Genomic DNA, 27,865 nt, shown 5'->3' on the forward strand with positions numbered 1-27,865 from the left:
TACATCAATGTTTATAGCAGTTCAATTCACAATAGCTAAACTCTGGAACCAACCTAGGAGCCCTTCAACAGATGAATGGATAAAGACAATGTGGTATGTATACACAATGGACTATTACTGAGCCTTAAAGAAGAATGAAATTATGGCATTTGCCAGTAAATGAATGGAGCTGGAGAATAGCATGCTAAGTGAAATAAGCCAATCCCAGAAAAACCAAAGATTGAATGTTTTCTCTGATATGTGGATACTAATTCACAATAAGGGCAGGAGAGAAAAGTATTTTTGGATGAAACAGAGAGGAGTGAAGCAAGGGGATAGCTTATGGGGTAGGAATGATAGTAAAATGAGTCAGACATTATTACCTTACATGCACATATAATTGATTACATGACTGGTATAACTCTACACCATATACAACCAGAATGAGAAGTTATACTCCATTTATGTATGATGTGTCAAAATGCATTCTACTGTCATGTATAACTAATTAGAACCAATTAAAAAAATTGGAGCCATCTGTTTTAGTCCGTTCAGGCTGGTATGACAAAATATCTTAGACTAGGGTTTTTTTCCCCTGTTTTCTCTCTATGGCTCAAAGCCAAAGGGAATAAAATGAACAAGGTTATTTTGTCTTTGAAACTTTTTAAAAATTAGAGCTTATGGTTTTACATAGTAGTTGGGTTCATCCTGATATACTCATATATACATGTAAATCAATTTTGGTTCATGATACCCCCCTTTTCCCACCCCATTTTCCCTCCCATCCTCTCTCCTCTCTCTTCTTTTCCTTCCTTTACTAGCCTTCCTTTCACTTGGCTATTAATTTGTATTTGATTCTTTATGTAATATTATCCTTTCTAAACTTTTCCCTTTATTTTATTCTAGCTTCCACATATGAGATAAAATATTTTACCTTTGAGTTTCTGAGTTTGACTATTTCACTTAGCATGATATTCTTGATTTCTATCCATTTACTGGCAAATGCCATAATTTCATTCTTTTTATGGGTGAGTAAAACTCCATTGTGTGTGCGTGTTCATATATAACAATTTCTTAATCCTTTCATGTATTGTTGGGCATATGGGTTGATTCCATATTTTAGTTATTGTGAATTGTGCTACTATAAACATTGAGGTGGCTGTGCTGCTGTAGTATGCTGATTTTAGATCTTTTGGAAAAATACCAATGAGTGAGATAGCAGGGTCATATGGAGGTTCCATCCCTTAGATTAGGTAATTTTTAAACAATAGAAATTTATTTATTATAGCTTTTAGAGGCTGGGAAGTCCAAGATGAAGATACTAGCAGATTCAATCTCTAGTAAAGTCCTGTTCCTTGTGGATGGCGACTCAGATGGCAAAGAGATCAAGCAAGGTCCCTGTAGCCTCTTTTATAAGGACACTGATCCCAGTAATGAGGGTTATGCCCTGATGACCAGATCACCTTCTAAAGGCTCCATATTTTAACACTATTGCATTGGAGATTAGGTTTCAACATATGAATATTATTTTTATTTTTTATATTTTAAAAATACTTACTGTATTATATTTTCACTTATATAAAATTTCAGTAAACACAAATCCAATCTGTGATGACAACAGTATATCAGTGATAACCTGAGATGAGGGAAAAGGAGGAGAAGCCTCAGGGAGGGATTTGTTGTTTTTATATTTTTTATTTGTTCTTTTCATTTATACATGATAGTAGAGTATATTTTGACATATTTATAAAAACACAGAGGATATCTTATTCTAATTAGGATCCCAGTCTTGAGGATGTACACAATGTTGACATATGAAATTTTGAAGGACACAAATATTAAGACTATAGCACTGTCATAGTGGGTGTGATGTGGTATCTCATTGGGTTTTTTAAATTATTTGTTCTAATTAGTTATACATGACAGATGAATGCATTTCAACTCATTGTACACAAATGGAGCAAATCTTTTTATTTCTCTGGTTGTACACTATGCAGTCATACCATTCATGCAATCATACATGTCCATAGGGTAATAATGTCCATCTCATTCCACCATCTTTCCCAACCCCATTCAGGGTTTCACTTGCATTCTTGTAATGAGTAATGGTATTGAACATCCTTCCATGTGCTCATTGGCCAATTGTTTACCTTTGCAAAAATGTTCAAATGTCATTTGTCTCTCATTCCGTGAGTTATCTTTTCACTTTTGTGATGGTGGCTTTTGATGCACAAAAGCTTCGATGATGTGCATTTTATCTATTTCTTATTGCTCAGGGTTTTTGTGTCATAACTAATAATACATTGCCATATTTTAAGTTATGAATATTTATCCCTATGTTTTTTAAAGAACTTTGCATTTTTTCTTTTACATTTAGGAGGCTATCATTGTGAGTTAAATCTTACATATAATGTAAAGTAAGAGTCTAAGTCAATTTTTGCATGTGTCTGCCTAGTTGTTTCAGCACCTTGATAATATTATTTCCCATTGAATGGCATATTAGTTTCCTAGATCGATCATCATAGCTTGCCACACACTGGATGGCTTTAACAGCATGCATTTATTGTCTTTAAGATCTGGATGCTAGAATTCTGAAATCAGGTATTAGTAGGGACATGTTCCCTCTGAAGGCACTAAGGACAGATCTGTTTCAGGTGTTTCTTCTTCAGGTGCTTCTGGTAGTTACTTGGCTTCCTTGTATATGTGTCTGTGTCCAAATTTATCCCTTTTACAAGGACACCAGTCATACTGGAATAAAGGTCCACTCTACTCCATTATGAACTCATCTTAAATAATTACATTCACAATAACCCTAAATTCTGAGGTTCTGGGAGGCATGACTTCAATATATAAATTTTGGGGGGGACACAATTCAACCCATTACAAAGCATCTTGATACCCTTGTGAAAAATCGTTTGGCCATAGATGTATGAGTTTATTTCTATTCCATTGATCTATATGTTTATACTTGTGCTAGTACCACACTTCCTGATTACCTTCATTTGTACTAATTTTTAACATCAGAAAGTGTGAATTCTCTAATTTACCGTTCTTTTTCAGGATTGTTTTGAATATTCTGGGTATCTTGCACTTCCATAAGAAATTTAGAATCAAAAGTCAGCTGGGATTCTGTCTTAATGAGACTGCTGATATTAACTGAAAATCCAGGGGACATTTATCAGACCTTGTATATCCCAGAAATAATTTATTAACATTATAAAAACAGAAACACAAAAAGAAAAAATTTTAAACAAAATGATCAAAGATGATCACTCTGTTATTATCTTTGAGGTATCTCTTTCCATGCTTTTAATGACTGTGAATATAAATACATATGTCTTCTGACACATTTAGAAGTCTAAAAATATTTCTGCTGTTATTAATATTACTGAGCTCCTGTCCTCGTATGTATTTGGAAGTGAGAAGCCCCCCAAAAGGCCCATACCCATTGCTCTTTACTGAAATTTCATTAAAAATCTCTTGTGGAGAAATGGCAAACCTCACACATTCCTGCTGGGAATGTAAAATGGTGCAGTCACTGTGGAAATAGTTTGGTGGCTCTTCAAAACACTAAAAATAGAATTAACACTTGAGCTGCCTATTCCACTCCTAGGTATGTATCTCGAAGATATGAGAACAGGGGCTAAAACAGATTTTTGCATTTCAATGATCATAGGAGCATTATTCACACTAGCCAAAAGGTGGAAAACCTTAAGTATTCATCAACAGATGAATGGATAAGAAAAATGTGGTATTATAATACATTGGTATATTATTCAGTCATAAAATGAATAAAGTTCTGACACTTACTACAACATAGATGAACTTTGAAACATTACCCTAGTGGGGCATAGTGGCACATACCTGTAATCCCTGCAACTTGGGAGGCAGAGGCAGGAGGCTCACAATTTCAAAGTCAGCCTCAGCAACTTAGCAAGGCCCTAAACAACTTAGTGAGACCCTGTGTCAATATAAAAAATAAAAAAGGACTGGGGATATGGATCAATGATTAAGCACCCCTGTGTTCAATGCATGGTTCCAAAAAAATTGAGAAAAACAAAAACATTACCTTACATGAAACAAGACACACACAAAAGGACAAAACAATCATGATTCCACATATATGAAATATCTAGAATTGACAAATTCATGGAGACAGAAGTAGAATATAGGTTACCTGGGGAAGGGAGAATGTAAAGTTATTGCTTAATGAGTACCCATTTTCTGTTTGGGGTGATGAAGAATTTTGGAAATAGTGGTGATTGTTACATGACAATGTACATGTAAGCAATGCCACTGAATTGTACACCTAAAATGGTTCCAGTGGCCAGTTTTATATTATATATTTTACCGTAATACAAAAGCAAAATACAATGCATTATTATTATTCTTTCAATAAAGTGAAAATTGCCTGGGAAGAGATTAATGTACTAGTGTGATAAGAACCTGAGATGTGGTGTCATATCTGAATTCAATTCTGACTCTACTACTTGCTACTTGATTTCTGCACATCTTAATTTCCATAGCTCTGAAGTATGGATAATGATGTTTCCTACTTAATATGATTATTATGCAGATTAAATAAAATATAAAGTACTTAAAACAGTGCCTGGAACATAGTTAAATTTTTAATGAGTATCAGGTATTACTGTTATTATTTAATGTGATTCCCACTCTTGTTAATTCTTAAAAACTTGATTACATTATAAATATTTCTCCACATCAATAAATATATAGAACTATATTATAATTTCTAGTTAAGTACATACTACTTAACTAAATGTCACTTTATATTATAATTTATTTAGTTAATCTCTTAAAATTTAGCATTTACATTACTTTGAAATGATATCAGCCTTTATCTCATGTGACATCTCTGGAGCATTTGAAGCTTAACCATCCCTTCTTGAAACTCTCCCTTTGGAAGTGCAAATAAAAACTACACTGAAATTTCATTTCACTCTAGTTAAAATGGCAACCATCAAGAACACAAACAATAATAAATGCTGGAGAGGATGTTGGGGAAAAGGAACACTATTAACACTATTGGTGGGATTATAAATTAACACAATCACTATGCAAATCAGTATGAAGTTTCCTCAAAAAACTAGGAATGGAAACAGCATATGATCCAGCTATACCACCCCTCAGTATTTATCCTAAGGACTAAAGTCAGCATACTATAGTAATACATACGTAACCATGTTTATAGAAGCACAATTTACAATAGCCAAATTATGGAACCATTCTAGGTTGTTGAATGGATAAAGAATATATAGTTATCTCCCTCATACCACACTACCTGTATTCTCTGAAACAATGGCACCACCACCCAGAATTTCCCAAGATAGAAGCCTGGGGAAACCACCCTTAATTCTGATCTCTGATTCGCACCTCACTTCTAGTCTCTTCTGCCTCCAAATATCTTTCAATATACTTGCTTTTTTCTAACCCCAAGTCACTAACTTCGTTAGTTAGACTCCTTTAATTTCTTACCTGATCTATTTCAATAGCCTAAAGGTTTATTCAGGATTTTTTAAAAACTCTAACCTTTATTTCTGTGTTTAAGTTTTCAAAAAATTTTATTTGTCCTTTTTAGATATACATGACAGTAGAGTATGTTTTGACATATTTATACAAACATGAAGTATATTTTATTGTAAATAGGACCCCAGTCTTCTTAAACCTCTTATCTTGCCCCACGTTATATCCACATTTGGACCAACTGAAAATCTGCATGAAGTTCTTTGTAAGTCACCATTGCCTACAGAATAAATGCCAAAGGTCTTAGTTTAGCTCAGATAGATGCTTTATGATCTGCCTTTTCTATACCTTTTTTAGCTTCATTTTCTTAATCACCCTCACCCTTAGCTCTAAATATAATAAAACAATTGTAAGTTGTTTATTGTTGATTTCCCCCTAGGGTAGTAACTTACTGAGTTACTTATCCTTTAAACCTATCTTATTGCATCACATGTAATAGGGGCTTAATAAATATTTATTGTATGAATAAATTATCGATCTTACAATTAAAAGAAAGGCTCCAAAAGGACTTTTTCTTTCTATTTATAGATAAAAACATGCAAGTTAAGTGATGTAATCCACTGCTATTTTCACCTCTAATGTATATAGAAAGAAGCCTCCTGTTGACATGGGGCAAACAAAAAGGCCTTTATTAAGGTTCCAGTCTCACTACCAATGAATTGAGGGTCATTGAGTAAGGTAATTCACTTCTGTGCTTCAGTTTACTTCTTTTATGACAGAAGAATGATGATATTAGCTGCACCAACTCCACAGAGCTAGTGGTGTCAAGGATCAAATGAAATAATGCAATATCACTTTGGAAAGAAGCACACAAACATAACAGAATAATACTGTTGCTTTTGATCACTTTTGGAACAAGGTTGTTAGTATAAATTTGTTACATGGAATGTAAGGGATTATTATTTTGAGATTAGTATTGCAGTAACTTTTCATACTCATTCAGTTTTCAACTATATCAGGATTTGATAGAAAAATGATTACTGAGTAAAATTTTTGAGTATAGTTGATTATGTAGTTGGCCTATATTATGCTGAAGTTTAAAAATTGCACCAACCAAATTTGCAGCTGTATGCCTGTAGTTTTCATAAATAATCTTGTGGAAAAAATTTGAGTTGTTGTTAGAACAAAATGAGATAATATATACAAATTATCTCACATAATACATCTCATTAAAATTATTTCACATCCATTTTTAATTGAACACATATGTCTTTAGAACCAAATATTCTTAGCTAGGTCCCTTCTTTCCTAGATGTTGAGGAAATCAAAGAGGATAAGGCAATATTCCTCTACTTTCAAGGAATCCACAGTTCCATGCAAATTCATTGTTAGCTCCCTAAAAGTGATGACTTTAAGGAATGGGACACAAAATAGGTTGTGAAAGCATACTGCATTAGTTTTAAGCATAGATATGTATGTTTCTTATTTATCTTTGTATAATGTAAGACTCAGAAAATGTTTGTTGAACAAATAAGTAAATGAAGGATTGGAAAGTAAAAGAAGGTGGTACTTGGCTTTTTCAGATGAAAATACAGCTTAATTTTGGGCTATCCTTTCTGCTTCCCTTTTGTTGTTGGTTTCTTTGTAGAGTGAGAAGCCAAATGAAACCTGTAACAAGGCAGCCCCTCAAAATAACACTGACTTCCTGAAGCTGTCAATCCTTTTTTCTGGAACTTGTATATGACCTCCTGTCTGAAACTTCCAAATGAATATGGAGCTCCCTTCTTAAAACACATGTCAACAGAAGTTTTCAAAGTAGAGATTTATGGGACTTTTCTGAGGGGGTTAGTGGTAAATCCAAAATACAAGACCTCCTTAAGCGAGTCATAACCAGAACTGGGTCATCTTGATTTTGGTGAGTCAGAGATCATTTTTTAAAAAGTTTGCAGCTGTTGAGCAAGACAACTGTGAGATGAAAATACTATGAAACTTTCAGTTTTTCAAAATATTTTAAAATCTATGATATTCGTTGATCCATATGACACATTTTAAGAAAAACTGTAGATGTAATTATGTTCACCTTCACACAGATTTGGAAATGGGGATCTAGAAAAAAAGCCTCTTCTCATTCCTTCTTTTTCTTGCTTCTTTATGTCAAATTCCATGGTGATTAAAAATCAAGCCATTGCATGAAAGCTTTGCATAAAGATCTTTTTCTGACATCTTCCTCATGTCTCAATTTCCGTACTGTCTTCAACTTGCAACTGCCTTTTTCCTCCACAGAGATGCAAATATCTCAGTGCTGCTCTCTCCCCTACTTCCTTAACAGGAAAGCTTATGACCACACTAATATCTTCAGTTTGTTCTCTAATCTGATACTGAGAATGCAGCAAAATGTGTTTATGAGTATAAATGAGTGTTTTGGTTGTTGCTTTGTTCTCTTCACAGCATTCTACCTTTATCTCTAAGGTGTTTGATGTTCCCAAAGTGTCATTTAGTTCTCTGTGTTGCCCAAAGCATGTTTTTAAACAGTAATCAGGCTTTGCAAAACCACAGTGTATCCACACTGCACTCATCAGCAGTTAGGGCTTGAATTGTGTCCCCTCCCAAAGATATGTTGAAGTCCTAACACTTAGTATCTCAGAATATGACCTTATTTGGGAATGGGGTCATCATGGATGTAATTAGTTAAGATGATTTTATACTAGAATAGGGTGGGTCCTGCATCAATATAACAGGTATCTTTATGAGAAGTGGGACTTTGGGATTAAGAAGAAGGTGGACATGTGAAGACAGGCAGAGACTGGAGTAATATATCTAAAACCTCAGGAGTGACTGGGGCTACCAGAAGCTGGATGAGGCAAGGAAGGATCCTCCTCTAGAACATTTTCAGGAACCAAATACCATTTCAGTTCCTTTAGTGCAAACTTCTGTCCTCTAGAGCTGTCAGGCAATAAATTTCTGTATTTTAAAATTATATTTAAACTTTAAAAAATTGTTTTAGTACTGGGGGTTGGAGGCAGGGCACTTTAACACTGAGCGACAAACATCCCCAGTTCATTTTAGGTTTTGTTTTGTTTTGTTTCGAAACAGGGTCTTTGCTAAGATGTTGAAGATCTTGCTAAATTGCTGAGGCTGGTCTTGAACTTGAGATCTTCCTGCTTCAACCTTCCAAGTGGTTGGGATTACAGGTGTGAGCCACCACATGGGGCTTTGATTTTATTTTTGATTGACATAACATTTGTACATATTTCTGAAGTATAATGTGTATAACTTAATACGTGTATACAATGGGTAATGTTTAATTCTGGGTAATTAGAATATCACCTTAAAATTTTATTATTTCTTGATGAAGAGTATATTCAAAATACTCTGTTAACTGTTTTTTAAATTTATATATTAAAGATATTTTAGTGAAAAATGGTATTATATTCCATACAATGAAATATGAACCAAATTTTTCACAATGATTTAGACATCTTTCTATGTAGAACCATTAAAAACTATGTAGTATTTTAACTGTTTTTAGATATGTAATGCATTATTGTTGCCAGAGACCTGGGAGAGTGGATGGAAGGGGAGATGTGGACTGGTCAGTCAATGGGTAAATGTCTGGGATTTTAGGGTGTATTTTGACAAATTATACATAGGTGGAATGCAACTCATTACAATTCTGATCCAATTCTTGTGGTTGTACATGGTGTGGAGTTACACTGGTTGTGTATTCATATATGAGCATAAGAAAGTTGTGTCCACTGTTGTTTTAAGTGTCCTAGTTTGTGGTACTTTGTTATGGCAACCATAGAAAACTAATGCTATCTGTAGAGAGCATTTCTATATATTATACTACTCTTTCCTATATTCCGATTATTTTCCATTACAACCTTCTGTAGATTTCTTCGATAGATCCACTTCAACAAAACAAGCACCCCTGGTCCACAACTGCTCACTATCCATATGCCTTGCAGAGCCCATTGCTTCTGTATTTCTCACTAGTGCCCTGCAGATATCCTTAGAGCCTCCATATCTTTACTGGTTCTATTTCCAGTGCCTAGAATTTTCTTCATTTCTTACCAACCTAAATCTACTCACTCTTGATGGATTACCTGAGATACTCCCACTATTTTAAGTGAAGCCATCCTCAATTCCTCAAGTTGGAGCTACTTTTTCAGCTCCATAACAGCAATTAGTTTACACCACTGTCATGCCACTTATTTCATTTTGCCTTGTATTACCATTAATTGCTTCTATGCTTGTCCCATGCATCCCACACCTCTGTATTTGATTGGAGAGTCTTCTGGTGGCAAAAAATGATAATTTTCTCTTTCCTCCTCAGTATGAAATTGTTTGGGGTTATTCATACTACCGGGGTTTATTAAGTTATTTGATGTCTCCCTCCATTGTTTATCAATTTTGGTTTTTTAAATTGTTCAAAATTTGACAAAAACCAACCATAATTTTCATAAAAAATTAACCTTAAACAAAGTTATTGTTACATAATACCAACCATTGGTGGGAAGCAGGAGATCCTCATGAAAATTTGACCAAAATTATTCTGCTTGTTTGCAAATGGATGCACAAAAGAACTTTAAGAAAAGGTTTTCTTTTAAAAAAAATCAACATTTTTCTATTGGTGCATTATTATAATTACATATAGTGGTAGAAATTGTTACTTATTTGACCAAAAGAGAACAATATAATTTGGTCAATTTCATTCCCTAATACCTCCTCTTTCCCTCCTCTTTTTTATCCACTGAGTCCCTTCTTTTATTCTACTTGTGTTCCTTCCATAGAAAAGATTTTCTTTTTTTTTTCTTTTTTTTCTTGTAAACAAATGGGATACATGTTGTTTCTCTGTTTGTACATCGTGGAAAGACATACCATTTGTGTAATCATAAATTTACATAGGGTAATGTTGTTTGATTCATTCTGTTATTTTTTCCCTTCCCCCCACCCTCCCACCCCTCTTTTTCCTCTATACAGTCCTTCCTTCCTCCATTCTTGCTCCCCTCCCTAAACCTAACTCTAACCATAACACTAACCCCTCCCACCCCCCATTATGTGTCATCATTCGCTTATTAGTGATATCATTCGTCCTTTGGATTTTTGAGATTGGCTTATCTCACTTAGCATGATATTCTCCAGTTTCATCCATTTGCCTGCAAATGCCATAATTTTATCATTCTTTATGGCTGAGTAATATTCCATTGTATTTATATACCACAGTTTCTTTATCCATTCATCAATTGAAGGGCATCTAGGTTGGTTCCACAATCTGGCTATTGTGAATTGAGCAGCTATGAACACTGATGTGGCTGTATCTCTGTAGCATGCTGATTTTAAGTCCTTTGGGTATAGGCCAAGGAGTGGGATAGCTGGGTCAAATGGTGGTTCCATTCCAAGTTTTCTAAGGAATCTCCACACTGCTTTCCAGAGTGGCTGCACTAATTTGCAGCCCCACCAGCAATGTATGAGTGTACCTTTCTCCCCACATCCCCGCCAACACCTGTTGTTGCTTGTATTCTTGATAATCGCCATTCTGATTGGGGTGAAATGGAATCTTAAGTTGGTTTTGATTTGCATTTCTCTTATTACTAGAGATGTTGAACATTTTTCCATATGTTTGTTGATTGTTTGTAGGTCTTCTTCTGTGAAGTGTCTGTTCATTTCCTTAGACCATTTGTCGATTGGATTATTTGCATTCTTGGTGTAGAGTTTTTTGAGTTCTTTATAGATTCTGGAGATTGGTGCTCTATCTGAAGTATGAGTGGCAAAGATTTTCTCCCACTCTGTAGGCTCTTTCTTCGCATTGCTGATAGTTTCCTTTGCTGAGAGAAAGTTTTTTGATTTGAATCTATCCCAGTTGTTGATTCTTGCTTTTATTTCTTGTGCTATGGGAGTCCTGTTGAGGAAGTCTGGTCCTAAGCCGACATGTTGAAGATCTGGACCTACTTTTTCTTCTATAAGATGCAGGGTCTCTGGTCTGATTCCGAGGTCCTTAATCCATTTTGAGTTTAGTTTCGTGCATGGTGAGAGATATGGGTTTAGTTTCATTCGGTTGCATATGGATTTCCAATTCTCCCAGCACCATTTGTTGAAGAGGCTATCGTTTCTCCATTGCATATTTTTGGCCCCTTTGTCTAGTATGAGAAAATTTTTTTCATTTGGGTTTGTGTCCGTATCCTCTATTCTGTACCATTGATCTACCTTTCTATTTTGTTGCCAATACCATGCTGTTTTTGTTACTATTGCTTTGTAGTAGAGTTGAAGATCTGGTATTGTGATACCCCCTGCTTCACTCTTTCTGCCAAGGATTGCTTTAGCTATTCTGGGTTTCTTATTCTTCCAGATGAATTTCATAATTGCTTGCTCTATTTCTGTAAGGTACATCATTGGATTTTAATTGGAATTGCATTGAATCTGTATAGCACTTTTGGTAGTATGACCATTTTGACAATATTAATTCTGCCTATCCAAGAACATGGGAGATCTTTCCATCTTCTAAGGTTTTCTTGAATTTCTTTCTTTAGTGTTCTGTAGTTCTCATTGTAGAGGTCTTTCACCTCTTTTGTGAGATTGATTCCCAAATACTTTATTTTTTTCAAAGCTATTGTGAATGGGGTAGTTTTCCTGATTTCTCTTTCTGAAGATTCATCGCTTATGTATAGAAATGCCTTAGATTTATGTGCATTGATCTTATATCCCGCTACTTTACTGAATTCACTTATGAGATCTAAAAGTTTTCTGGTGGAATTTCCTGGTTCCTCTAAGTATATAATCATATCATCAGCAAATAGGGATAGTTTGAGTTCTTCTTTTCCAATTCGTATCCCTTTAATTTCTTTGGTCTGTCTAATTGCTCTGGCTAGAGTTTCAAGGACGATATTGAATAGGAGTGGTGAGAGAGGGCATCCCTGCCTTGTTCCAGATTTTAGGGGGAATGCTTTCAGTTTTTCACCATTAAGAATGATATTAGCCATGGGCTTAGCGTAGATGGCCTTTACAATGTTAAGGAATGTTCCCACTGTCCCTATTTTTTCTAGTGTTTTGAGTATGAAGGGGTGCTGTATTTTATCAAATGCTTTTTCTGCATCTATTGAAATAATCACGTGATTCTTGACTTTAAGTCTATTGATGTGGTGAATTACCTTTATTGATTTCCTGATGTTGAACCAACCTTGCATCCCTGGGATGAAACCCACTTGATCATGGTGCACTATCTTTTTAATATGTTTTTGTATGCGATTTGCTAAAATTTTGTTGAGAATTTTTGCGTTGATGTTCATTAAGGATATTGGTCTGAAATTTTCTTTCCTCGATGTGTCTCTGTCTAGTTTAGGTATCAGGGTGATATTGGCTTCATAGAATGAGTTTGGGAGGGTTCCCTCCTCTTCTATTTCATGGGATACTTTGAGAAGTATTGGAATGAGCTCTTCTTTAAAGGTTTTGTACAACTCTGCTGAGAACATATCTGGTCTCGGACTTTTCTTTATTGGTAGGGTTTTGATGACTTCTTCTATTTCATTACTTGAAATTGGTCTATTTAAATTGTATTGTCCTCCTTATTCAGTTCAGGCATTCATATGTCTCTAGAAACCTGTTGATGTCTTTGATATTTTCTATTTTGTTGGAGTATCGATTTTCAAAATAGCTTCTAATTATTTTTTGGATTTCACTCCTGTCTGTTGTGATATTACCTTGTTCATTCCGAATTTTAGTGATTTGGGTTTTCTCTCGTCTTCTCTTTGTTAGTGTGGCTAAAGGTTTATCAATTTTTTAAATTTTTTCGAAGAACCAAGTTTTTATTTTGTCATTTTTTGTATTTTTTTTGTTTCAATTTCATTGATTTCAGCTCTGAGTTTAACTATTTCCTGTCTTCTACTACTTTTGGTGTTGGTCTGTTCTTCTTTTTCTAGGGCTTTGAGCTGTAGTGTTAGGTTGTTTATTTGTTGAGTTTTACTTCTTTTATTGAATGCGCTCCATGAAATAAATTTTCCTCTAAGTACTGCTTTCATAGTGTCCCAAAGATTTTCATATGATGTTTCTTTGTTCTCATTTACCTCTAAGAATTTTTTAATTTCCTTCCTAATATCTTCTGTTATCCATTCATCATATGATAGCATATTGTTTAATCTCCAGGTGTTGGAGTAGTTTCTGTTTTTTACTCTTTCATTTATTTCTAACTTCAATCCATTATGATCTGATAGAATACAAGGTACTGTCTCTATCTTCTTGTATTTGCTAACATTAGCTTTGTGGTATAATATATGGTCTATTTTAGAGAAGGATCCATGTGCTGCTGAGAAGAAAGTGTATTCGCTCTTGGTTGGATGGTATATTCTATAAATGTCCATTAAGTCTAAATTATTGATTGTGTTATTGAGATCTATGGTTTCTTTGTTCAATTTTTGTTGGGAAGATCTGTCCAGTGGTGAGAGAGGTGTGTTAAAATCACCTAGTATTATTGTGTTATGGTCTATTTGGTTTCTGAATTTGAGAAGGATTTGTTTGATATACATGGATGAGCCACTGTTTGGGGCATAGATGTTTATGATTGTTATGTCTTGCTGATTTATGCTTCCCTTAAGCAGTATGAAATGTCCTTCTTTATCCCTTCTGACTAACTTTGGCTTGAAGTTCACTTTATCTGAAATGAGGATGGATACCCCAGCTTTTTTGCTGGGTCCATGTGCATGTTATGTTTTTTCCCATCCTTTCACCTTTAGTCTATGGGTATCTCTTTCTATGAGGTGAGTCTCTTGCAGGCAACATATTGTTGGATCTTTCTTTTTAATCCAATCTGCCAGTCTATGTCTTTTGATTCATGAATTCAGGCCGTTAATATTCAGGGTTATTATTGAGATATGATTTGTATTCCCGGTCATTTGACTCATTTTATTCATTTATTTGTTTATTTTTTGACACGACTTGGTTCCTCTTTATTTGAGAGTTCCTTTAGGATATCTCCTCCCTTTGCTGATTTGCTTCTTTGTTTTTCATCTCTTCCTCATGGAATATTTTGCTGAGAATGTTCTGTAATGCTGGCTTTCTTTTTGTATATTCTTTTAGCTTTTCTTTATCATGGAAGGATTTTATTTCATCGTCAAATCTGAAGGTAAGTTTTGCTGGGTATAAGATTCTTGGTTGGCATCCATTTTCTTTTAGGGCTTGAAAAATGTTATTCCAGGCCCTTCTAGCTTTTAAGGTCTGGATTGAAAAATCTGCTGATATCCGTATTGGCTTCCCCCTGAATGTAATTTGGTTCTTTCCTCTCACAGCCTTTAAAATTCTGTCTTTATTTTGTATGTTAGGTATTTTCATTATAATGTGCCTTGGTGTGGGTCTGTTGTAATTTTGTGTATTTGGAGTCCTGTAAGCCTCTTGAACTTGATTTTCCATTTCATTCTTCAGACTTGGGAAATTTTCTGAAATTATCTCATTGAATAGGTTGTTCATTCCTTTGGTTTGTTTCTCTAAGCCTTCCTCAATCCCAATAATTCTCAAATTTGGCCTTTTCATGATATCCCATAGTTCTTGGAGATTCTGTTCATGATTTCTTACCATCTTCTCTGTTTGTTCAACTTTGTTTTCAAGGTTAAATATTTTTTCTTCAATATCTGAGGTTCTGTCTTCCAGGTGTTCTATCCTATTGGTTGTGCTTTCTATGGAGTTCTTAATTTGGTTTATTGTTTCCTTCATTTCAAGGATTTCTTTTTGTTTTTTTTTTCAATATCTCTAACTCTTTATTGAAATGGTCTTTTGCTTCCTGCATTTGCTCTTTTAACTGTCGATTGGTGCGATCATTCAATGCCTGTATTTGCTCTTTCATTTCATCGTTTGCTTCCCTTATCATGTTAATTATGTACATTCTGAGCTCCCTTTCTGACATTTCTTCTGCCATGCTGTCATTGGATTTTATTGATATAACATCCAGATTTGTTTGAGGCATTTTCTTCCCTTGTTTTCTCATATTGTTCAGGAATCAGTGGGTCAGTAAGATATTGCAGATTTACTCTATTGACTTATAATGTCCCTGAGGATTGCTAGTATATCCCCTCTTAGCCTTCTGTATCCTGAAGTCTTGGAGGAAGTTGATATTGCGGTGCTCCACAAGGATGCTGCCTCTCTAGGGCTGGTGGCCTTCAGGTGGGGTATATTCCCTGCTAGTGGGTAGAGGTGCCTCCACTTGTTGACCAATGGTCATCCAAAGGGGAACTAGGCTGCGGGCTGAGGCAAGGCCTGTTTGGGCCTGTGCCTCTGGTTTTACCGTCCTTGTGGGAAAACCTCACCCGGCAGGGAAGACTCACCTGGTGGGGAGGTCTCACTGGTCAGTTCCCCTTCTAGAGATTCCTCTCAATCTACACCTACCACCTGGGCTTGGCTGTCTTCCTCTGCAACGTTCCCAGGGGCCTGGACCTACCTCCTGGGCTTGGGAACCTCGCCCTTTGCAGATGAGTCTCCTTAGGTTGCCCCTCCTCAGACAAGCTGCCTGCAGTCCTGGAACCTTTGCTCTGCCCCTAAGCATGTCTCTGTGTGGCTCTTCCACCAAGAAGCCTCCTAGGTCCTGGGACCCTGCTCTGCACCTAGTCACCTGGCTATGCGGCCCCTCCTCTGAGCAGCCACCTGGAGCCCTGTACAGTCGCTCCGAGTCCCAGCGACCCGCCACATGCCTCTTCCTCCGGATAGCCGCCCGGTGTTCTGGTGTGGTCGCTAGGAGTCCAAGCAACTCACTGCACGCCTCCTCCTCCCGCCAACCGCCTATAGCCCTAGGCAGTCACTCCGACTCCAAGTGACCCACCCCGTTCCTCCTCCGGGCAGCCCCCCGGTGTTCAGGAGTGGTCGCTCGGAGACCAAACAGCTTGCCGTGCTGCTCCTCATCTGGCAACCGCCTGTAGCTCTGGTGCAGTCACTCCTAGACCAAGCGACCCGTCGTGCTCCTCCCTCTCCTCCGTGCAGCCCCCCGGTGTCAGGAGCAGTCGCTCTGATTCCAAACAGCTCACTGCGCACCTCTTCCTCTGGGCAGCCCCCTGGAGCCCCAGTGGTTGCTCCGAGTCCAAGCGCTGTGCTGAGCGGCCTCCTCTACGATGCTCCCAGTTGTCCATGTTTACCGCTCCAGTGGGAGGAGGGTCGTCTCGCCGAGCAACTCTACTTCACAAAGTTCCCTGGGTTCCGGGGCTACCGCCCCATCCGGGACACCTCCCCAATGGGAGAGACTCACCCGGCGGCTTTGAGTTGGTCCCAAGACTCTCCATATCTCCTCTTTTGAATCCTGAGTCCTGGAGCAACATGAAATGCAGCCACTCTCTAGTCTGCCATCTTGAAACCTCCAGAAAAGATTTTCTTTAAGACTGTTTGTTCATTTTTCCTGGGCCAAAACTACCATATAGTTGTGACTGGATGATGATAAGATATTGTGCATAGTATCAGTAATCTTGTGCATTAGTTCTTCATGCTAAAAGCCCTAATGAACTAAGTGTACAAATATCAGGCCTCAACATAATAAAGGTCACATATGACAAGCCCACAGTGATTATACTGAATGAAGAAAAGCAGAAATTAGTTCCTCTAAGTTCTAGATCAATACAAGTGTGTCCATATCAAGAACAAAACTGTTATTCAATGTAATTTTGGAAGTATTAGAACAATTATCCAAGAGAAAGAAATAACAGACATAAACAGGAAGAGAGAAACTTATACCTGTTTGCAGTTGATATCATCCCAGATATCAAAAAAAACCCCTAAAAACTCCACCAAAATAATATTTGAACTTATACATGAATTTGGGAAAGTTTCAGAATATAAAAATCAACATATAAAAACAAGAAATATTTTTATACAAATAACAAGATTGAGAAAGAAATCATAAAAACAATCCCACTTGCAACAACTAAATAACAACAAAAATATTTAGAAATAAATTTAACCAATGAAGTGAAAGACTGCTACAATGCAAATTACAAAACACTGATGAAAGAAATTGAAGGAAACACACACACACACTCACACACACACACACACAAGGAAAGAGCTCTCACATTCATGGGTTGGAAAAATTAATATTACAAAATGTCCCTAGTTCACAGAGTTTTACACATTCCCCATCAAAATACAAATAACAACCTTCACAAAATTAGAAAAAGAATCTTAAAATTCATAGGAAAATACAAAAGACTCCAAATAGTCAATGCAATCCTGTAAAACAAGAACAAAGCTGAAGCCTTCATAATAGCTGATTTTGATATACTACAGAGCTGTAGTAATCAGAATACATGTTACTGGCAAAATGGACACATACCAATGAAACAGTATAGAGATCCAAATATAAGCCCACAAATATATAGCCAAATGATTCTCAACAAAGGCACCAAAAACCTACAAGGAGAAAGCACAGTCTTTTCAATAAATTGGACTGGGAAAACTGGACATCCATTTACAGATGGCTGAAACTTGACCCCTACCTCACTGAAATGGAACAAAGATTTGACCCAGCTATCCCACTCCTCAGTTTATACCCAAATCAATTCAAAATGGACCAAAAGCCTAAATATAAGACCCAAAACTATGAAAGTACTAGAAGAAAACATAAGCACTTTAAGACATGGGTATAGGCAATGATTTTTTGGATATGACCCCCAAAGCATAGGAAACAAAAGAAAAAATAGACAAATAGGTTTACATCAAACTCAAAATGATCTGAAGAGTAAAGGAAACAATAAACAGAGTGAACAGATAACATACAGAATCAAAGAAAATATTTGCCAACTATTCATCTGGAAAAAGATTAATATCCTTTTTATACATAAAATATGTTTATATATACATATATAGAGAGAAAAATCAAAACAACAAAAATCAAATAATTTAATTAAAAATGGACTAATTATCTGAATAGGCACTTCTCAAAAGAAGAAATATAGGGGGTTTTCAAGATGGCGGACTAGAGGGCGGCTGCATTTCATGTTGCTCCAGGACGCAAGATTCAAAAGAGGAGATAGTGAGTGACTTGGGACCAACTCAAAGCTGCCGGGTGAGTTTCTCCCATTGGGGAGGCGTCCCGGATGGGGCAGTAGCCCTGGAATGCAGGGAACTTTGTGAAGTAGAGTTGCTCGGCGAGATGCCCCTCCCCCCGCTGGAGTGGTAAACATGGACAGCGAAGCAGAGCTAAAAAACGGAGTGAAAAAACGGCGGAGTGAAGGTTCCAGGACTGCGGGCAGCTTCTCTAAGGAGGGACAACCAAAGGAGACTCGTCTGCGAAGGGTGAGGCTCCCAGGCCCAGGAGGTAGGTCCAGACCCCTGGGAACGTTGCCTGGGAAGGCTGCCCTGCCCAGGCGGCAAGACACCCCTCCCCCCGCTGGAGCAGTGAACTCGGAAAGCGGGGAACTTTGCAGAGGAGGCTGCGCAGCACACTGCTTGGTTTTGGAGCAATCTGCCGGGGCTCCGGCGGCTGCCAGAGAAAGAGCTGGGCGGTGAGTTATTTGAACTCAGTAACCACCTGAACAATGGGGAGGGGGCTGTCCTGAGGAGGTGGAGGTGCGCAGTGAGTGGCTTGGTCTCCAAGCGCCCACACAGAACACCGGGTGGCTGCCTGGAGGAAGAGACAAGCAGCGGGTCATTGGGGCTTGGATCATATGTACGAGGCTCCAAGTGACTGCCCAGAGGAGGGGTCGCATAGCCAGGTGATTAGGTGCAAAGCACGATCTGGTCTGGGGACCTAGGCACCTTTTCTTGAAAGAGCTACACAGAGACAAGCTGAAGGGGTGGAGCGAAGGTTCCAGGACTGCGGGCAGCTTCTCTGAGGAGGGGCTACCTAAAGAGACTCGTCTGCGAAGGGCAGGGCTCCCAGGACCAGGAGGTAGGTCCAGGGCCCTGGGAACATTGCCTGGGAAGGCTGCCCTGCCCAGGCGGTAGTTGTGGACTGAAGGGAAACTCTAGGAGGGGAAGTGACCATCGAGACCTCCCCACCAGGTGAGTCTTCCCCGCCGGGTGAGGTTTTCCCACAAGGACGGTAAAACCAGAGACACAGTCACAAACAGGCCTTGCCTCAGCCTGCAGCCTAGTTCCCCTTTGGATGACAATTGGTCAACAAGTAGAGGCACCTCTGCCCACTAGCAGGGAATATACCCCACCTGAAGACCACCACTCCTAGAGAGGCAGCTTCCTAGGGGAACACCGCAGTATCAACTTCCTCTAAGACTTCAGGCTACTGAAGGATAAGAGGGGATATACTAGCAATCTTCAGGGACATTATAAGTCGATAGAGGAAATCTGCAATATCTTAATGACCCACTGATTCCTGACCAATATGAGAAAACAAGGGAAGAAAATGCCTCAAACAAATCTAGATGTTACATCAATAAAATCCAATGACAGCATGGCAGAAGAAATGACAGAAAGGGAGCTCAGAATGTACATAATCAACATGATAAGGGAAGCAAACGATGAAATGAAAGAGCAAATGCAGGCATTGAATGAACGCACCAATAGACAGTTAAAAGAGCAAATACAGTAAGCAAAAGATCATTTCAATAAAGAGTTAGAGATATTGAAAAAAAACCAAACAGAAATCCTTGAAATGAAGGAAACAATAAACCAAATTAAGAACTCCATAGAAAGCACAACCAATAGGATAGAACACCTGGAAGACAGAACCTCAGATATTGAAGACAAAATATTTAACCTCGAAAACAAAGTTGAACAAACAGAGAAGATGGTAAGAAATCATGAACAGAATCTCCAAGAACTATGGGATATCATGAAAAGGCCAAATTTGAGAATTATTGGGATTGAGGAAGGCTTAGAGAAACAAACCAAAGGAATGAACAATCTATTCAATGAGATAATTTCAGAAAATTTCCCAAATCTGAAGAACGAAATGGAAAATCAAGTTCAAGAGGCTTACAGGACTCCAAATACACAAAATTACAACAGACCCACACCAAGGCACATTATAATGAAAATACCTAACATACAAAATAAAGACAGAATCTTAAAGGCTGTGAGAGAAAAGAACCAAATTACATTCAGGGGGAAGCCAATACGGATATCAGCAGATTTTTCAATCCAGACCTTAAAAGCTAGAAGGGCCTGGAATAACATTTTTCAAGCCCTAAAAGAAAATGGATGCCAACCAAGAATCTTATACCCAGCAAAACTTACCTTCAGATTTGACGATGAAATAAAATCCTTCCATGATAAAGAAAAGCTAAAAGAATATACAAAAAGAAAGCCAGCATTACAGAACATTCTCAGCAAAATATTCCATGACGAAGATATGAAAAACAAAGAAGCAAATCAGCAAAGGGAGGAACTATCCTAAAGGAACTCTCAAATAAAGAGGAACCAAGTGTGTCAAAAATAAGCAAATAAATGAATAAAATGAGTCAAATGACCGGGAATACAAATCATATCTCAATAATAACCCTGAATATTAACGGCCTGAATTCATGAATCAAAAGACATAGACTGGCAGATTGGATAAAAAAGAAAGATCCAACAATATGTTGCCTGCAAGAGACTCATCTCTTAGAAAGAGATACCCATAGACTAAAGGTGAAAGGATGGGAAAAAACTTACCATGCACATGGACCCAGCAAAAAAGCTGGGGTATCCATCCTCATTTCAGATAAAGTGGATTTCAAGCCAAAGTTAATCAGAAGGGATAAAGAAGGACATTTCATAATGCTTAAGGGAAGCATAAATCAGCAAGACATAACAATCATAAATATCTATGCCCCAAACAGTGGCTCACCCATGTATGTCAAACAAATCCTTCTCAAATTCAGAAACCAAATAGACCACAACACAATAATACTAGGTAATTTTAACACGCCTCTCTCACCACTGGACAGATCTTCCAAACAAAAATTGAACAAAGAAACCATAGATCTCAATAACACAATCAATAATTTAGACTTAACAGACATTTATAGAATATACCATCCAACGAAGAGTGAATACACTTTCTTCTCAGCAGTACATGGATCCTTCTCTAAAATAGACCATATATTATGCCACAAAGCTAATGTTAGCAAATACAAGAAGATAGAGACACTTCCTTGTATTTTATCAGACCATAATGGATTGAAACTAGAAATAAATGAAAGAGCAAAAAACAGAAATTACTCCAACACCTGGAGATTAAACAATATGCTATTATATGAGGAATGGATAACAGAAGATATTAGGAAGGAAATTAAAAAATTCTTAGAGGTAAACGAGAACAAAGAAACATCGTATCAAAATCTCTGGGACACTATGAAAGCGGTACTTAGAGGAAGATTTATTTCATGGAGCGCATTTAATAAAAGAAGTAAAACTCAAAAAATAAATGACCTAACACTACAGCTCAAAGCCCTAGAAAAAGAAGAACAGACCAACACCAAAAGTAGTAGAAGACAGGAAATAGTTAAACTCAGAGCTGAAATCAACGAAATTGAAACGAAAGAAACAATACAAAAAATTGACAAAATAAATAGTTGGTTCTTCGAAAAAATAAACAAAATTGATAAACCTTTAGCCACACTAACAAAGAGAAGACGAGAGAAAACCCAAATCACCAAAATTCGGAATGAACAAGGAAATATCACAACAGACACGACTGAAATACAAAACATAATTAGAAGCTATTTTGAAAATCTATATTCCAACAAAATGGAAAATTTCGAAGATATCAACAAGTTTCTAGAGACCTATGAATTGCCTAAACTAAACGAGGAGGACATACACAATTTAAATAGACCAATTTCAAGTAATGAAATAGAAGAAGTCATCAAAAGCCTACCAACAAAGAAAAGTCCAGGACCTGATGGTTTCTCAGCCGAGTTCTACAAAACCTTTAAAGAAGAGCTCATTCCAATACTTTTCAAAGTATTCCATGAAATAGAAGAGGAGGGAACCCTCCCAAACTCATTCTGCGAAGCCAATATCACCCTGATACCTAAACCAGACAGAGACACATTGAGGAAAGAAAATTTCAGACCAATATCCTTAATGAACATCGACGCAAAAATTCTCAACAAAATTTTAGCAAATCGCATACAAAAACATATTAAAAAGATAGTGCACCATGATCAAGTGGGTTTCATCCCAGGGATGCAAGGTTGGTTCAACATCAGGAAATCAATAAATGTAATTCACCATATCAATAGACTTAAAGTCAAGAATCACATGATTATTTCAATAGATGCAGAAAAAGCATTTGATAAAATACAGCACCCCTTCATGCTCAAAACACTAGAAAAAATAGGGATAGTGGGAACGTTCCTTAACATTGTAAAGGCCATCTATGCTAAGCCCATGGCTAATATTATTCTTAATGGTGAAAAACTGAAAGCATTCCCCCTCAAATCTGGAACAAGGCAGGGATGCCCTCTCTCACCACTCCTATTCAATATCGTCCTTGAAACTCTAGCCAGAGCAATTAGACAGACCAAAGAAATTAAGGGGATACAAATTGGAAAAGAAGAACTCAAACTATCCCTATTTGCTGATGATATGATTATATACTTAGAGGAACCAGGAAATTCCACCAGAAAACTCTTAGAACTCATAAGTGAATTCAGTAAAGTAGCAGGATACAAGATCAATGCTCATAAATCCAATGCATTTTTATACATAAGTGATGAATCTTCAGAAAGAGAAGTTAGGAAAACTACTCCATTCACAATAGCCTCGAAAAAAATAAAATACTTGGGAATCAATCTCACAAAAGAGGTGAAAGACCTCTACAATGAGAACTACAGAACACTAAAGAAAGAAATTAAGGAACACCTTAGAAGATGGAAAGATCTCCCATGTTCCTGGATAGGCAGAATTAATATTGTCAAAATGGCCATACTACCAAAAGTGCTATACAGATTCAATGCAATTCCATTTAAAATCCCAACGATGTACCTTACAGAAGTAGAACAAGCAATCATGAAATTCATCTGGAAGAATAAGAAACCCAGAATTGCTAAAGCAATCCTTAGCAGGAAAAATGAAGCAGGGGGTATTGCAATACCTGAACTTCAACTGTACTACAAAGCAATAGTAACAAAAACGGCATGGTATTGGTACCAAAATAGACAGGTAGATCAATGGTACAGAATAGAGGACACGGACACAAACCCAAACAAATATAATTTCCTCATACTAGACAAAGGGGCCAAAAATATGCAATGGAGAAAAGATAGCCTCTTCAATAAATGGTGCTGGGAAAATTGGAAATCCATATGCAACAAAATGAAATTAAACCCATATCTCTCACCGTGCACAAAACTAAACTCAAAATGGATTAAGGATCTCGGAATCAGACCAGAGACCCTGCATCTTACAGAAGAAAAAGTAGGTCCAGATCTTCAACATGTCGGCTTAGGACCAGACTTTCTCAACAGGACTCCCATAGCACAAGAAATAAAAGCAAGAATCAACAACTGGGATAGATTCAAACTAAAAAGCTTTCTCTCAGCAAAGGAAACTGTCAGCAATGTGAAGAAAGAGCCTACAGAGTGGGAGAAAATCTTTGCCAATCATACTTCAGATAGAGCACTAATCTCCAGAACCTATAAAGAACTCAAAAAACTCAACACCAAGACTACAAATAATCCAATCGACAAATGGTCTAAGGAAATGAACAGACACTTCACAGAAGAAGACCTACAAACAATCAACAAACATATGGAAAAATGTTCAACATCTCTAGTTATAAAAGAAATGCAAATCAAAACCACCCTAAGATTCCATCTCACCCCAATCAGAATGGCGATTATCAAGAACACAAGCAACAACAGGTGTTGGCGAGGATGTGGGGAAAAAGGTACACTCATACATTGCTGGTGGCGCTGCAAATTAGTGCAACCACTCTGGAAGGCAGTATGGAGATTCCTTAAAAAACTTGGAATGGAACTACCATTTGATCCAGCTATCCCACTCCTTGGCCTATACCCAAAGGACTTAAAATCAGCATACTACAGAGATACAGCCACATCAATGTTGATTGCTGCTCAATTCACCATAGCCAGATTGTGGAACCAACCTAGATGCTCTTCAGTTGATGAATGGATAAAGAAACTGTGGCATATATATACAATGGAATATTACTCAGCCATAAAGAATGATAAAATTATGGCATTTGCAAGCAAATGGACGAAACTGGAGAATATCATGCTAAGTGAGATAAGCCAATCTCAAAAAACCAAAGGAAGAATAATCTCGCTGATAAGTGGATGATGATACATAATGGGGCGTGGGAGGGGTTAGTTTTAGGGTTAGAGTAAGGGTTAGGGAGGGGGGCAAGAATGGGGGAAGGAAGGACTGTATAGAGGGAAAAGAGGGATGGGAGGGGTGGGGGGAAGGGGAAAAAATAACAGAATGAATCAACCAACATTACCCTATGTAAACGTATGATTACACAAATGGTATGCCTTTACTCTATGTACAAACAGAGAAAGAACATGTATCCCATTTGTTCACAATAAAAAAAAATAAGTGTGACTGCTGGAATGTGTTTTTAAAATTTTGTTTGCTTTTCTCCACAATTTTTTTTTTTTTAGTTTTATTGGGAGCTACTTTTTAATCTCTTTCCATTCATACTTGATCTGCTATTTGTCATTCCTAAGTAAAGCTATAATATGTCTACCACTTTGAATTTCTCAGAAAATTTACTTTTCCCCAGAGTATACCTCCTTCCCTTTCATGTATGAGGCATTTTCTATGTTTTTCAGGGCCCATGAACTTTCCTCCCATGGAGATGGAGCAGGTTGAGACACATAGACAAGGGGACAATTCACAAGGAGAGGTCATTGATTCTAAGAAGAGGGGCAATGGAAGGGTTGTTGATGCTGGGAAAGGAGAAAGGAGAAAGGAGAAAGGAGAAAGGAGATGGATGATTAAGTAAAGGCTGAAGAAGGTGGTAACCAGAGATGTCCAGAGAATTTGCTGTCCTTCATTCTGGAGAAGATTAATCAATGTGATCAGTGGTTCTGCCCCTACTATAGCTGCTCTTGTTCTTGAAGAATAAAGATATTAAATTGGTCAATTATTGAGGGAAACAAGCAGGAGGCAGGTAAGGCAGAAACCCAAAAAGGAGAAAAATAAAACTGAAGGGAGAAAAAGTTGAAGTGGAGTATCAGTGGGAAAGGAGAAGAAGTAACAGCAGTCTGTAGGATTTGAATCAATTGGAAGATATTATTAACCAGGAAGGGAGTAAAACAGGAAGAAATATAGCTAAAAAGTAAGGAGGAGTATCCAAATGGTAACTTTGTCTATAAAGGCCTGGAAAGGTTGAATAAGTATGACTAAAGAATAATAGTTGTCATCTCAGGCCTGAGTGTTTTAGGACAGATCAGACATTTTGTAACAATACCTGAAATAAATAACAATCATCTAGATGAGAAACAGGTCCAACTTCTTGCAGAGATGTGTATTCTTATCAATGAAAATGACAATAAAATAGGGGCTGACACCAAGAATTGCCACTTGAATGAAAACATTGAGAAAGGATTATTACATCGAGTTTTTAGTGTCTTCTTATTCAACACTGAAAATAAACTTCTGATACAGCAGAGATCAGATGCTAAAATTGCCTTTCCAGGTTGTTTTACCAACACTTGTTGCAGTCATCCATTAAGTAATCCAGGTGAGCTTGAAGAAAATGATGCCATCGGTGTAAGGCGAGCAGCACAGAGGCGTTTAAAAGCCGAATTAGAATTCCTCTAGAAGAGATTCTTCCAGAAGTAATGAATTATCTAACACGAATTCACTATAAGGCACAATCTGATGGTATCTGGGGGTGAACATGAAATTGATTATATTTTGTTTGTGAAGAAGAATATAACTTTGAATACAGATCCCAATGAAATTAAAAGCTATTTTTATGTGTCCAAGGAAGAACTAAAAGAACTTATGAAAAATGCAGCCAGTGGTGAAATTAAGGTTACTCCATGGTTTCAAATTATTGTGGACACTTTTCTCTTTAAAATGGTGGGATAACTTGAATCATTTGAATCAGTTCATTGACCATGAGAAAATACATAGACCATGAATGTAAATGAATGATGATTGAAAAATTTCCTTACCTAGTAAACTTAAGATGACTTTTTTGTGGTTTTAAAATTGGATTCCCTCTTAGAACTTCCATGATATTTGGATACCTTACAACCAGAGTTCATGTGAGAAGAAAACAATTGACAATTTTGTTACACACCCCATCCTACATGCTCTGTTATTTGTAAAAGACATTTATGAGAATCGTAAAACGAGAGCAAATAAAACTTGAATTGTACAAAAAAAGAATAATAGTTGATTGCAACAAAGTACCTGTGAATTAAAATGAGGGAATCACAAAGGGTGAAAATACTCAGAAATATACAGATATATTAACCTCTAGTAGCAGAAGAGTGGGATACAAAAGTCCTTGAGGTCTCCTAGCAGTCAATTTCCAGGAGCTGGTAATATTTTGCTTTCATTCTATAATTTTATTGCTTAGGCTACTGTCTTTTAAAGTATGTGGGCTCACATTCATTGGCTTGCAAATTTTTCATTGCAGAGAATTTTAAAAAAGTTTTTTAAAGTCTGTTTACAACAACATTAAAAGAATTTTTCTGATATCCAAAATACAGAATCTTTTATTAAACAATTCCTCAGTCAATAAATACTGGAACTCTGCAATGCTGAAGAAACTAAGAAGGATGTATAGTAGCAACATCATTTATAGTCTTGGTCTAGTGACTGGAGTCTTAATTCTGACATATCATCTAAGGGATTTTTAGGATATGTCAACCTTTCAGCCTTGTTTTGTGCATTGAAGTGTAGGTAGATTTTAGACAGGCATAGATAGAGTGGGATGAAGAAACATTTTGAGTGGATAGAGACAATAATTACTGCAGAGGCAGGAAAACAGCAGTAGATATAAAAGATGGGTAGGACACAGACAATATATGGGAGGTCTTAAATGTCAAACTAAGACATTACCAAATTAAATAATTTTTTTTGCAGTACTGGGGATTGAACTCAGGGCCTTGTGCTTGCAAGGCAAGCACACTACCAGCTGAGTTATCTCCCCAGCCCTAAATAATTTCTTTTACCGCTTCAACCAGGGTTGATACCAGCTTTGGGCAGTGATTCACATCTTGATTCCTATCTCCTAGTAGAGGTGAGGGCTTATGACAAGGCAGAAACCCTTGGATGGGAGTAAAATCTGAGGAATGCTTATATTTGAGCCAGGGCCTGGGGCAGAGGTACTATAGAATGAATCCTCAGTATCCCTAAAGCTGTTATTTTATTGAGCCCTTATAAAGTTCCAGTCCTTGGGCTATGCATGTTGCATACTCTCAGGTAGTTACATTATCTCACATAATTTTCACTACTGCCCTATGAAGGAACAGACTCAGAGGGTTTAGAACACTTCTCTAAAGTCACACAG

General features: G+C 37.1%; 1 pseudogene; it reads left to right on the forward strand.

Moving 5' to 3' along the window:
- Positions 1-1,291: 1,291 nt before the first annotated feature.
- Positions 1,292-26,485, forward strand: LOC124971515 (isopentenyl-diphosphate Delta-isomerase 1-like; annotated as a pseudogene).
- The last annotated feature ends 1,380 nt before the right edge of the window (positions 26,486-27,865 follow it).

The sequence above is a fragment of the Sciurus carolinensis genome, chromosome X, assembly GCF_902686445.1.
Source record: "Sciurus carolinensis chromosome X, mSciCar1.2, whole genome shotgun sequence".
NCBI lineage: Eukaryota > Metazoa > Chordata > Mammalia > Rodentia > Sciuridae > Sciurus > Sciurus carolinensis.